Here is a 14,882-nt window from a genome sequence, read left to right on the forward strand (position 1 = left end):
AGTCTGACTGAACCAGATATAGTGCGGTAAGAGTGGAACCACTCACGGTAAGGCGTCACATGGAAGGATGCTCCTGAATCCAATAACTAGCACTGTGCATATATACTAGATGTCTCAGTCAAGTGTGAAGCATCAGAAGAACTAGCTGCAAGTATAAACTCATCACCACCATCAGACTCCTCAGTCTGCGTGACATTAATTTCCTCAACCTTGACACTAGACTTCGCAGGTACAATGCTGCGATCAGAGGACTTCTCCTGCACTTTATCTTTCCCCTTATCCTTGCACTTCTCAGTGCGCAACTCATGACACTGTGGTCTAATATGGCCCTTTTTCCCACAATGATGACAAGTGACATTTGCATTGCGCCCACGCGACTTACTACGCGACTTGCCACGAGATTTAGACCGACCCTTCTGCGAGTCACGGCCTCGGCCATTACCACGGTCATACCTGTCATTCCTGCCTCTAACTGTCAAAGCATGACTACCACAAGAGGCATCCAAGTTTTTGCGATTCACCTCTTCCTGAAGAAGAGCACTCTCAACATCTGCCAATTTTAGAGTAGCACTAGAGGCACAAAGAGCAGTGCGGAATACATCCCATGACTCATTCAGAGTCCCAAGCAAGAAAAGAGGAGTTACTTCCTCTCCAAAGGTGATATCCTGTGAAGTCAGCTTCTTCAGTATAGCATGGAACTGGCTCAAGTGAGCAGACATAGTCGCATTATCCTTCATGCGCAGATCCATAAGCTGCTTCAACCAGTACATCTGACTCGCCGGACTTTTCTTATCATAAAGATTCTTGATCTTATTCCATAGATCCCATGCACTCTGTGCTTCCTCAAATACATTATAATGTACCTATTCAGTGAGAGACAATACAATCGTGGACTTGCATAGCTCATCAAGTTCAAGCCAGTCGTCAATGTCCATAGTTTCAGGCTGCTCCCCACTCAACCGAAGTGGCTTAATCTGAGATTTCTGCACCAAAACCTGCCATATTTGACTCTTCCAGTAAGAGTAGTTGGTACCATCCAACTTTGTAATGTTAAAGATGGCACTATCATGCGAAGATGATGCCATTATGCAGGCTGGAAATGCCCAAACAGTCCAAAACTGCTTGCTGTTTTATTGCAGAAACTGCCCAAAAGTGACCAAAACGGGGTCCAAAGGGCGAGCAAAGTGTGCCAAAAGTTGCTGCCCACTTAGTACTAGGTGCGGTACACCAAATCAGGATATTTCAGCATGAAAAGTACACCTCAGTCCACCAATAACTGCTTGCTGTAATAAATTGCAGGTATGCAGTCTAGAGAGCAAACTGTCCCAAAATAGGATCCAATGTCAAGCAAACAATGCTAGGTCCAAAGCCAACATGAAACGGACATAAGCAAGGCCAATGACAGTGAAAAGAATATGAGCTCAACACCGAAGCATGTCAAAATAACATCTGCCAGTGAAAGGCACACCCCCAGACACTCTATGCAAAGTGTTCCTGTAACTGCCAAAACTTGACACAAATAGGTGTCTGCTCAAAGAGAAAGATCCAAATATGAGACTCGACTCATAAGCATCCTGTGAACCAAGAGTACATCAATGCATATCCATAAAGATCGGAGTATGATCCCAAAGTCTCAATGCGTATGTAGCTGCTCAAGACATAAACTGCTCCAAATACATGTAAGTGCTCCAATAGCATGCAACTGTCAAAGGTCAAGCAAGCATGTAAAATGCTCCCACTGGCACAAAAGGCGTACAAAGCGAGCTTAGAAGCTCAAACAACCCAAGAGAAAGCACCAATGATAAGTGACCCTGTCAATGCATCAAGCGCATCCAAGAGAGCATGACATACATGAAGCACCGGTCGTATTAACCATGAAGCAATACATAAGCCCAAATAAGCTCTCGGTCAACTCAATGACATCCAAATAGCAACCAAGATCAGTGATCAAGTAAGCCGGGAATGCTCAAATACATCCAAATCCAAGCTCCAAATGTCGGTATGGCATACATGAACCAAATAGCATATGTCACGAACCAAAGCATGTAATGCAAAAGCCTAACTGTCAAGCAGAGACATGAGGCATAGGTGGTCCATAAGCATGCCAAGTCGGTCCAAATGCCAGTGAAGATGGAGCTAATGCGAAGCTCAAAAGCATCCCATAATCTCATACATATGCTCCAAGTCGTCCCCAAATGTCAGAGACATCATGCCAAAGCTCAAAGCATACATCTGGTATCCGTAGGTAAGTGCCAAAGCATGTAAAGTACCTTCAGCCCACTGTTATTCCAGCATGTATTTACTATTCTAAACAGTAGATTTCAGCCCCGTATTCAAGCCAAAAACATGGTCAAACCAAATGCTTACATCCCCAATACATCCGGGTAGGAAGTAGACCGCATACGGGCATCAAATAAGGTAACCGGAGTAGAGTATAAGCATCAAATGCCAATGCCAAGTGTGGCTGCCCTGTTTCCAGCACTGTATAACAGTAAATAACAATCCCAAATCAGCCAATATTTCAGGCCAAAATCATGACATAATCATGTGCATACATTCCCAAGGCACTAGGCATCATGTAGACCGCATACGGGCATCAAATAGCACAACCGGAATGGAGTATAAGCAACAAATGCTAATGCCAATGGTGCTGCCCTGTTTTTAGCCTGTTATGACAGTTTATGACAGTCCCAAATCTGAAGAGATCAGCCCCGAATGATCAAGACCAATGCCCAAAGCTTGAATGACATCAAACATGAAGTCTATAGCCCTCTTGATCAAGGTAGAGAGCAAGAAGCAATGGCCAAGTGTGGAGCTGAAGTAGATGAGTGCTCACAGTTTGGAAAAAAATGATGCAATCTGCCCTATTGGTGCTGAACTTGCTGCTGCTCCACATGGGCTGAAAAGGGGGTAATGGGGGCTCAAGAAGGGCCTATCAAAGGCCTATGACAAGCCTCTTTGAGCCTTGATAGGTGTAAGGCACAATATGAGGGGAATAAGCTTCAAGGGTTTGAAGCCATGGCTACCCTTGCTGTTTGTAACCTGTAGACTGAAATAAAACCCTAAAAGAATGATCAAATACCTCAGTATCAATGCCTTGAAGGTGCCTCAATAGGCTGGGAAGGTGCTCGGGAAGCCGGGGAGTGACGGGAGCTCGGGGAGATCGGATATGGCTGCCGGGATGGAGACCCAATGCATGAAGCGAGTCGATGCGAAGGTCGGGAAGCACCGAGTCGAGCTCGAGCAAGAGAATGCCAAGCTCTAATACCAATTGAAAGGTGAGAAGGATCGAAGCTTGCATGCGAGCTATGGCGGGAGAGCAAGAGCAAGAAAGAGAGAGACAAGAAATGGGAACTCCAACAGTCACAATGTGTGACCGGGCCTTAGTTTGAATACTAAAAGAATAAAGAATAAAGTGACGCGACGGGCGCCCGCCACCTGCAGTGTGCAGTGGCGGGTACTGTCAGTGTAGTAATACACGGGGCGGCACGGCGGAGGCGCCTTTATCCCCAACAATTTGGATGCATTAGAGTAGGAGAAAACAAAGAAAAACAAAGAAAATAAGCATTAGGGTTACTGTTGCAAAACAGGGCAGAAACAGGGCAAGAATCATGCAAAAGTGGTAAAAAACTTACTTGTGATGCCTAAGGTCGATAAGTGAGTTATTGGGGGTGCCAATACCATACCTGGAAGAGGGTATAAGGGCCAAAAGTGGCAAGAAAGGCCACATTGTGCATTGCAGGGTTTCAGGAGAGCAGGAGAGAAGAGGAAAGCTTAACGAGGAAATCCGCTTCAATCTTGGCATCAGGGAGATCTTTGGCTAGCCCAGGTAATTCTACACCTCCCCCTACAGTAGTAGGACCAATCTGGAGTTGCTCGACAAGGGGGAAGACCCCCAACGCCTTGCACGATGAATTTTGCGAGCTTCGGCGAAAAAACACGCATGACGTTCGGCGCATCCGAGTCACGTCGACTCTGGTCCGAGGCCCAGACTCGGCCCTCGGACCACCCGGTCCACTCGGCCAAACCCTAGTCGGCCTCCAACCGTCCGAAGAAAAACCCATCCGAGACTCAAATTCGGCCCTCGGCCACGTCCCACATTCGGCTCTCAGCCCAAGTGCCTCGGCCTGCCCGAGTGACCGTGTTCGAATTCGTTCGAATCATCCGAACTTAGCCCTCGGCCCATGCGCCTCGGCCCGTTCGAGTGACCCACTCGGACCCTGCAATTCGGACCTGTTAGGCCGAATTTAGATTTTCTCAAATTTTAACCTGAAGGCAGTGAAATTAACCAAGAAACCATATAGAGTTGAAACCATATCACAGATCCATTACCGGGCTGAAACCGAGAGTAAGTGGTTCAAATTTGGCTATAAATGGTCCTCCAAATTGTGCATGGCTTTTACCGTAATGGCCCTGCGGGCCGGGGGGACTGCCCCCCCGGACCCCCGCAGAGGGGGCTTTCCCCCCTCCACACCTCCCTCGAGTAGGTTGGAGAGAAAATGCGCGCTGTGACAGGTCCTTCAAATTGGACCCTAGTGTAGCAATGGCTCTACACGAGCATGGAGTCTCACTTGCAATAGAGCAACCAAAAGCCCATATCCGAACAGAGAGAAACAGAGACCCTAGAACATCAATGGGCCAATCTAGCCATCAAGGGCAAAAAGGCCACACCATGAGAACACAAAGACATTGTGTTCAAACCGTGTCTAGTCAGAGCAAAATGCAACTTCAGCAAGCTACAAAGGTGAGGATGACTAGACACGACACTCTTGACGAGAGATGTACCTTGAATAGCATTGCACTGACGATCCAAGACAGCAGTGGAGAATCCACATCTAGTCCTGTAGTCAAGAACTCAAGGGCATCTGTCAGAAGGCTTAAATTTACAAGCCAAGACCCGGAAGATGAAGACATAGTACCACCTGCTTATCTTAGGGTCAAACTCACCGCGAAAAGAGAGCATACTATTGATGCTCTAATTGACGAAGGAGCAGATTTTAATAACTTGACCTATGAATCATGGACCCTACTAGGCCAACCAGAGCTCACACCGACAGATGCAACTCTTAATCCTTACGGGGAACACCCACAAGCACTTCTAGGGAAGTACAGAATCCTTGTAACAATTGAAATAGAAAGCTTGCCACTCCTGTTCTATGTTCCTCCCAATAGCAAGAATGGTGGAAAGGAAATCCTCCTAGGAAGGCCCTTCAAAAAGGCTACCAAGTGTGAGGCGGACTACGTAGCTCAGAGGATACACTTGACACTACCGGGTGTGAGGATAGTCATGACCTTTAGCAAGGGTGACCTCAGCAAACCTCGAGGGAAAGGCAAGGAAGGTGCTGACATAATAGTCAAGCCCATTAATGAGAGCAAGGACTTGTTGGAAGAGTTAATACAAGCACAGGTCGAACAATGAGAGCCAGTGAGTGAGGCCATGCCTGAACCAAGAAGGTCAAGAGACAATGCCAAGGACAGGCTTTGGACTTACAAATATCGTAGAAGACCCCAAAAGAAGCCCAAGCCTTATAGACGCAAGCATCGATGGAGAGCTAGCACAACACCATGATGGATACCCAAGGCATGGCTTCGGGCTCAAGGGTATTATGCAGGCAACCGATGGATTTGGGTGCCAAAACCCCTTGCTAAACCTCCATGGTCAACTGAAGGCCAGATCGTATCAAGAGCAAAGAAGTGTAGGAGGAGATCTAAGTGAAAAACCAAGTCCGAGTCAACAACAGTGGAGTGACCAAGCCCCTCATGGTCGAAATCAAGAAACCAAACGGGACCAATCAGAGGGTAGATCCTCAGCCTAGCGTGGAAGATGCCAGATGTAATCGTTGAGGATACGTAGAAGCCGCTAGTGCCCAAGGAGCTTTTGATTCCCCAAGAGGATAGCATGCATCATAGGCACAACATTGCTCAGGGCAAGGTTGAACGCTCAATAAAGCAAATAGCACAATCATCTAACAGCCACGAGCAAATCTCCAAGCCAGTGTCAAAGACACTTAGGAGTCCTAAGTCTCCTGCACCCTCTTCCCCTACACGGACACAGGAAGCACAACACTCGTCAGGTGCGGCTATTCAATCCCAATCTCGACCTACATCAAAGCTTCCAAATGTCCAGGAGGCAGGACACGACACCATCCATGGCTCTCGGCCCAAGGATATGCCTATGCAACCTAAGGTGGCTAGCTCAACTGATACTCGGCCTACACAAGGGAATGCTCTAAGAGCAACAACCACTTCTAATTTCCCTAAGGACTTGACACCGCAACCCACCAAGGGTAGCCAGCCCACTAAACTAGCTGCTCCTACTTCCAATCAGGAATCACAGCAGTCACAGCCCTTAGCCGTGACAAGACCCCTTGTGGACGGTATCCTTAGTAGTTTACCTATGGAAGAGGTGTCGCAACCAACCTCCTCGAAAACTCCAGCACTTTCCGAGTGCCTAAAGCCTAGGCTGGAGGAGTTAAACTCAAGGGAGTTGGTTGAAGAGCTAGACTCTCCGAAAAGGGAGGTAATTGTGCTCTCACAACCTAGCAAGGCTATTTAGGAGGCCACGGCCATGTCCCCTAAGGACACACTAGAGGAAGAGAATGCTGAGGCCCAACCAAGCACATCAATGGTTGATCTAGTTCAGGGTCCTGAGTCGTTGAGCGATGCACCTTCATTGACCAAGAAAAAGAGGAGAAAACAACGAAGGCAACAACAATCACAGGTGGTTGTGAACCCCAAGAGCATTGAGACCAAGAGCGATGGAGAACTGGGGAATAAAACATCGAGTCCATCCACCAATGAACCCGTTAACGCCTCTCCTAATGGCGGTGAACCCTCAGACGCGCCCGCATGCTCTGAAAAACCAAAGCAACCGTTGCCATCAACAGTTGCTTGCAACACTCTATCCACTGACAATAGAACTCGCATTGACCAATCAAGAGTGGATACAACGTCATCACAACAGGGTGACAAATCTATACCAGTCACATCCAAGAAGAACCATGACGAAATAGCATCAAAACCTCAGGAGAAACGTGAGAACCCCAAGAGCATAAGAAATCCTAGCGTTGACCAATCTTGCTCATCTAGACCTGAGCCCCCAGCCATGCTAAAGCCTAAGGAGACTCTTAGAACTTTGCATGAGATAGCAACTAAGTAAGCCCTCATTGAACATAGAAGTGTCACAGAATGCTTAACTGAGTTGGATGCTAAGCTCAAAGTGGTCGCACGTGTCTACATCCTGGCGAACATGGGCACAATCCCCAAGGAATAGCTTGGAGATTACTTGACCTTCCCTCTATCATGGGAAGAGCAAGAACGTCTTAACGAGCACTACGACAGGCTCCTGCATGAACGCATGCGACTCATCTCTGACGAGGAGGCTGACGAACTGTGCTTAACCATCACGTTCAATGAAATGCTCTGCCGACTGAATCTTGTAGACATAGAGAAACTAAAGCGACTGTCAGCAAGCCAGAGTCAATTTGAGCAGTGTTGGTGAGAAAGCCGCGTTGTAATGGCCGAACTAGGGGCTCAGATCATGACAGTCTTAGAAGAGCGATTGGCCAAATGGCAGTCTCTCAAAAGGACCCAACCTATCTAGCACCAACTTCCCTTCGAGTGCTAACTGACATCCGAGGTACGGACTTAGCTGGAACTAGACTAGAGGGCCCTTTGATTGATAAGGTTCTCATTGAGGAGGAGTTACATATTGCCAGTAGACTCGGTCAAGGTTCCATGCTACTCGACGTGGCAAAATATCTATCGGTATTAAGTAAGCTTCCGCGAATACTAGATGCGTGTGCCATTTATGGCTGTCCCATCCAGCTCATTTAATGCATAAGTAGCACTATCAAACACCTGTCTTACCACATAAGGTCCAAAGCATCTTTTGGAAACTTTACGCATGGCATTATGCTAGTTGTCTAAAATATATCATAAACCAATACCCAATCCCCATCTTGTATGGTTCTTGGCCTCAATCTATGTCTTTTGTCAAATTGTTTCTTGTTCTGTATCCTTGTTGCCCTTAACTTTGCAGTTGCTGAATCTATGTCTTCTGACTTTCTTTCCAACTGTCTAATGCGTAAGGCCAACAACTCGTCTTTGTTCAACTCCTCTTCCCAAGGTAGCACACTCCATGTGACTATCATCTTTTCTATCGGCATGATAGGTTTTTGACCATACATCAATTCTGCAGGCATATATCTTGTAACATCACTATGAGTTGTTTTGTTAGCCCACAGGGCATAAGGGAGCAATTGTGGCCACTCTTTTACCTTCTCTCCACATGCTTTTGTCAATGCCTTCACAATAGGTGGATGACCTCTTTTACTTTTGCCATTTCCTTCAGGGTTATAGGCTGAAGTTAAAGCAAGCTTTATCCCCAACCATGCAAGGAAATCATGAACTTCATCTGCATCCAACTCACCCCTATCTGCAATAATTTTTTCCACATAGCCATACCAACGAAAAATCTCTTCTAAGAGAAAAGTACACACAACATTTGTTGTCTTAGTACGTAGAGCTCTCCCTTCCACTCGATTAGTCAAGTCTTCACGGGCACGCAGAAGATATCTCATTTGCCAAAAAGACATGTAGGCATTGTGACCAAATCCACCACCCACTTAAAATGAAGAGACAATGGATATGTGGGCTGCAATCCATCCCGATGTCTCATAGATAAATACATTTTGACATGTCGTACATGTTTCCACAAAGTGAGCAACATCCTTGTACATACCTTGCCACCAATATCTTTCTTTGATCTTTGCAAAAGTACCCCAAACACCTCCATGACCAGCCCATAAACTTTCATGAAATTCTTGCATAAGATTTACTTGTGAAGCTCTATTACCCAAAACTCGCATTGGCATACCCTATTTCTTTTTAGCATATTTCCATAAGTATCTATCTTTTAAGAAAAACCCACAGGCTTTCCTCTTGATCTTCTTAAACTCCTCATCTGACCATTCATCTCTCTTTGCTAATGTACTGAGATATTGACCAATTCTCAACCACTCTCCTGCATATTTGTCTTTCAGAAACGCTTTTACACAAGATGCAAAACATCTAAAGTGTCTTCTCTTTGTTGTCCAAGCTTCTGTTAATGCTGTAGCAACACCTTGCATTGCTAAATTCACTCTTACAACATCATTTTCAGCCGCAAGAAAGTCATCTTCTTCCTCCTCATCCATCATCCCATCTTCATTCTTATAGCATGCTCGAGATAACATGTCTGCCATTGGGTTATCTCTTCTTGCAATATGCTAAAATTCAGGGTTCAAAGATTTGATATATGCAATCCACCTGAGCATAGCAATGTCCACGGTAGCACAACTAGTAATCATACCCAATACCGTTAAACAATCAGTCTCAATGACTACACGAGCACCCATAAAATACTCCTTATCTCATTTAAGGGCTGTCACAATTTCCCATAATTCTCTTTTTGCCTATGGATACCTTCTTTGTCATTTTGTCAATACTTTAGCACCAAAGTGAATTGCATACATTTGCCCTTCCTCATCATCTTGCCCAATTGCCCATCCAATCCCGATTGGGCTTGTATAAACAGTAATAATGATAGGCTTTCCATGTGAAAGGGAGCGACAGATCCAAGATTGGACTCGAGAGCTATGGCAAGAGGGAGAGACTAGAAATGGGAATTCCAACAGTCACAATGTGTGACCGGGCCTTTCTTTATTCAAAGTCTCACTAAAAGAATAAATAATAAAGTGACGGTGATGGGCGCCCGCCACCTGCAGTGTGCAGTGGCGGTGACTGTCAGTGTAGTAATACATAGGCGGTTAGGCAGAGGCGCCTTTACCCCAACAACCTCCCACTTAAAGGCGAATCTGCCCCAATGAGGAGTGAAAAGAAAAAGAAAAAAGACAGTACAACATGTACACATGTACAATAGGATGAGGAAAGACTTCATCTCATCCCACACCCATCAACCTCTTGAGGAAGGCAAAGTGCTTTGTAGAGAGGCTTTTCATGAGCAGATTTGCAGGATTCTGGTCAGTCAAGATCTTGACAAGATCAACACACTTGTCCTCAACAACCCCACATATGAAGTGATACCTCACCTCAATGTGTTTCTTCTTTTCATGGAAGACTGGATTCTTGGCTAATTGAATAGAACTCATAGAATCCGAATGCAGTGTAGGGATAGCATCAATACCAAGGTCAGTAACTAAACGACCCAACCAAATGGCCTCCTTGCAAGCCTCAGTGGCTGCAACATACTCGACCTCTATAGTAGAAAGGGCCGTGCATTTTTGCACCCTCGACATCCAAGAAACAACGCCTCCAACATAGGTGAATACATAGTCGGAAGTGGACTTCCTACTATCTGCATGTCCTGCATAATCAGAGTTAGTGTACCCTATGACTCCTGTATCCTGGCAGCCATAGCATATGCACATATCTGCAGTGCCCTTCAGGTACCTCATGATACCCTTCACGGCATCCCAATGCTTCTTGCTAGGTGTAGCCATATAGCATGCCACAATACCAACTGCAAAGGCAATATCTGGACGAGTGGCTATCATGGCATACATAAGACTGCCCACTACGGATGCATAGGGAATCTTGGCCATCTCGGCACTCTACTCATCTGTCTGTGAACAATCAGCTTGTGATACCTTCACATAAGAAGGCAATGGACAGTCAATAGGCTTTACGTCCTACATGCGGAAGCGCTTAAGGACTTTATGAATGTACTCCCTCTGTGACAAGTAGAGGAGTCCCTGATGCCTGTCGCGTCTAATGAGCATACCAAGTATGTGAGCGGCCTGTCCCAGATCTTTCATCTCAAAGCTCTTCTTGAGCTGAGCCTTAAGAGCATCTAGCTCATCATGACCTTTCCCTGCTATTAGTATATCATCCACATAGAGTACCAAAATCAATAAAGAACCATCACGGGCTTTCTTCGTGTAAAGACACGGATCCATAGCACTCCGGTTGTATCCCTGTGACTGCATAAAGGCATCAAACTTATGATACCAGTCCCTAGGTGTATGTTTCAAGCCATAAAGACTTTTCTTCAATTTGCACACTAGGTGCTACCTACTAGGTTCTGCAAAGCCCTTAGGCTGCTCCATATAAATCTCATCATGCAAGTCCCCATGTAAGAAAGTCGTCTTGACATCCATCTGGTATAAATCCAAGTCAAGCTGAGCAACCAAAGCCAAGACTAAGCATAGGGTGGTCATCTTAACCACAGGAGAAAAGACCTCGTCAAAGTCCACACCATGCTCCTGCTTAAAACCCTTTGCTACCAATCTAGGCTTGTATGCCGGCTTGGGGTGTCCAGGGGTACTTTTTAGCTTATACACCCACTTGTATGGCAAAGCCTTCTTGCCCGTAGGTAAGGAAACCAAATCCCAATTGTCATTCTTATGCAGAGAGTCTATCTTAGACTGCATAGCCCTCTCCAGGAGTGATTGTCACCCCTGCGCATAGCCTCATCATAGGTGAAAGGCTCTCCTGCATCTGTAACCAAGACATAATGCATCGAGGGTTGAAATCTATCAGGTGGATGTCTATCTCTAGTAGACCGTCTTAGGGTAGGCTCTGCTGCTTGCCCAGCTGCCTGTCCAACACCCTGACCATGAGCATCTGTTGTAGCTATAGGCTGTCCAACTGGCTGTACGAGAGCTCTTGGCCCCTCCTGAAATATGACCCTGCGGATCTCAACAACTCTCTCAGGCTGCCTATACATTTTGTCTTCATGGAAGACTACATCATAACTGCGGATGACTTTCCGCGCTTGCGGATCCCAGAGATGGTAACCCATCTCGCCTACATCCCCATAACCAAGGAAAATGCATTTGACACTCTTGGGATCCAGCTTACTTCTCTTGTCCTTGGGCACATGGCAAAATGCCTCACATCCAAAGACATGGAGATGTGCATAAGAGGGAGGTTTTCCAGTCCATACCTCCTCTGCAACCTGGAAATCCAAACCACTAGAGGATGATCTGTTTATGACATGCACAGCTGTACTAACTACCTCAGCCCAAAAGCTTTGTGGTAGGCCTGCATGGCTAAGCATACTGCGTACACACTCCTGGATAGTTCTATTCATCCGCTTAGCCAAACCATTCTGGGGGGGTGTAGGGGGTGGTCAACTAACGCTTAATACCCCTCTTATCACATAACTGCTCAAAAACATGCGAGACATACTCATCCCCATTATCTATCCTTAGGCATTTTAGCCTATACCCAGACTAGTCAACCAATGCAAGCCATCTCTGAAACACAGCCAAGACATCGGATTTCAGCTTAATGGGATAAGCCCAAACTTTCCATGAAAAATCATCTATGAACGTAACAAAATACTTTGCACCACCCATAGACTGACAAGGCATGGGCCCACAGACATCCGAATGTACCAATGCCAAGGGCTCATTCATACGTGGCCTACCAGACTTCTTATGCGTAGACCTAGTTTACCTGCCATAAAGACAATGCTCACATGAATTAAAACATGCATAATCAAGGGGCGGTAAGTATTGCAAACCAGAAAGCATTTTCATTCCCTTCAAAGACATATGGCCCAAATGGGCATGCCAAAGAGATACATGTGGGATAGAATCCACAGACAAAACATGATCAAGGGAAGAAGGTGATACAATCAAGGGGTAGAGACTACCAGCCTTGGCATCTCTCGCAATCACAAGTCTGCCCGAGTGATCTTCCATGCAGATTCTCCAAAACATACATGATATCCTGCATCATCAAGCTATCCAGCTGACATGAGACTACGTGTCAAAGTAGGTACATGACGTACATCCTGCATAACAAAACTGCTGCCAAAAGGAAACTGCAGCCTAACATCACCAATGCCCACAATATCAAGAGAGCTGTCATCACCCAAGCGCACAGAACCCAAAAGAGTACGGTATGAATGAAACCACTCTCGGCAAGGTGTCACATGAAAGGACGCACTTGAGTCCAAGAGCAAACACTATGCATACATAGAGTGTATCTCTGTCCTCTGCGAAGCACTAGAAGAAGCTGCTAGGATATAATCATCATCATCAACATTCTCAGGCTGCATAACATTGATCTTTTCAATTTTAACATTGGACTTTGTAGGTACTATGTTGCGATTAGAAGACTTATCCCGCACTTTGTCTTTCCCCTTATCTTTGCTCCTTTCATTGCACAATTCATGGCATTGTGGCCTAATATGGCCCTTTTTCCCACAATGGTGGCAAGTAACATTTGCATTCCTGCCACGAGATTTGCTACATGACTTCCCATGAGACTTGGATCGAGATTTTTGAGAATCCCGTCCATGGCCACTACCACTACCATGCTTTCCATATCCATCATTCTTGCCTCTAATTGTCATAGCATGAGACACACGAGAGGCATCCGAATTCTTACGGTTAACCTCTTCTTGCAGAAGAGCACTCTCAACATTAGATAATTTCAAGATAGCAGTAGAGGCACATAATGTAGTGCGGAATACATCCCATGACTCATTAAGAGTACCAAGAAAGAAAAGAGGAGTGACATCCTATGTAAAAGTGATGTCCTACGAAGTCAAGTTCTTGAGTATAGCATGGAACTAGCTCAAGTGAGCATACATAGTCACATTCTCCTTCATGCGCAGATCCATAAGCTGCTTCAGCCAATACATCTGACTCGCTGGACTTTTCTTGTCATAGAGATTTTTGATCTTTTCCCACAACTACCATGCACTCTATTATTTCTCAAAGACATTATAGTGAACCTGTTCTGTGAGAGACAATACAATATGGACTTGCATAACTCATCTCATCTGGCATAGTTGCAGGCGGATGCCTGCTTAACCTCAAAGGTTTAATCTACGATTTCTGCACCAACACCTGCCAAATTTGGCTCTTCCAATAAGAGTAATTCGTACCATCAAGCTTAATGATGTTGAAAATAGCATGATTAGTGGACGAACTCGCCATAATGCCGGCTGGAAGACTATAGACAGTTCAAAACTGCTTGCTGTTTACTGCAGAAAATGACCAAAACATCACAAAATCGAGGAAAAATGGCGAAGAAAGTGAAATCAAAGCTGCTATCCACCAAGTACTAGTGAAAGTACATCATTTCAGAGTGTTTCAGAATGAAAAATCCATGTCAGTCCATACATATGTGCTTGTTGTAATAAATTTCAGATTTCAGTAAAAGAGAGCTAACAGTGCTAAAAATAGTCCCAAGGCAATCAGATACTGGCAAGACCAAAGCCGGCATCATGCGGACATAGCATAAGCATATTGTGGGAGCTTTCGCTCAACTGCCAAGACACTCGGATCGCTTATTGTTTCAAGCATTCCAAGCCAAGCACTAATGGCTACCTCTCACATAGCCGATGCGCCATCCATATCTATGGGTGTAGTGAGCTTACCTCCATGTCGATCGAGTTACCTCCTCTCTTGCGCACTTCTGTAGCTCCACAATCCAAGTGCAAGCTTCAAGCAAGCTCCATCCTCAAGCTCCATGCTCCAAGCTCCATTGCCGTGAGCAAGACAAGAGAAGGGAAGAGAAGAGAATAAGAGAGGAGAAGATGGAGAGCTTCTCCTCCCCGGTCCCTCACCCTCACACACTCACTCCCTCACACTCTCACACTCCCTCTCTCAAGCACAAGCTCAAGCAAGCAAGAAGAAGAAGAAGAAGAAGAAGAAGAAGAAGAAGAAGAGGAGAGCCACTTTTTGCCACACACAAGAATGAGCTTCTCATTCACTTTTCAACTTTATATACAAAAACCCTAAATCCCTTTTGGGCGGTCATCCCCTTATCCCCTTTTTTACATGGCCGGCTGTGGCCTAGGCCCTTTTTCCCATTGTCCTTTTATCTTCATAGCTTCCTTTCCACCACCCATCTACATTTAC

The sequence above is a fragment of the Lygodium microphyllum genome, chromosome 26 (assembly GCF_053477565.2).
Source record: "Lygodium microphyllum isolate KBCC chromosome 26, Lygodium_microphyllum_v1.1.10, whole genome shotgun sequence".
In the NCBI taxonomy this organism is placed as follows: domain Eukaryota; kingdom Viridiplantae; phylum Streptophyta; class Polypodiopsida; order Schizaeales; family Lygodiaceae; genus Lygodium; species Lygodium microphyllum.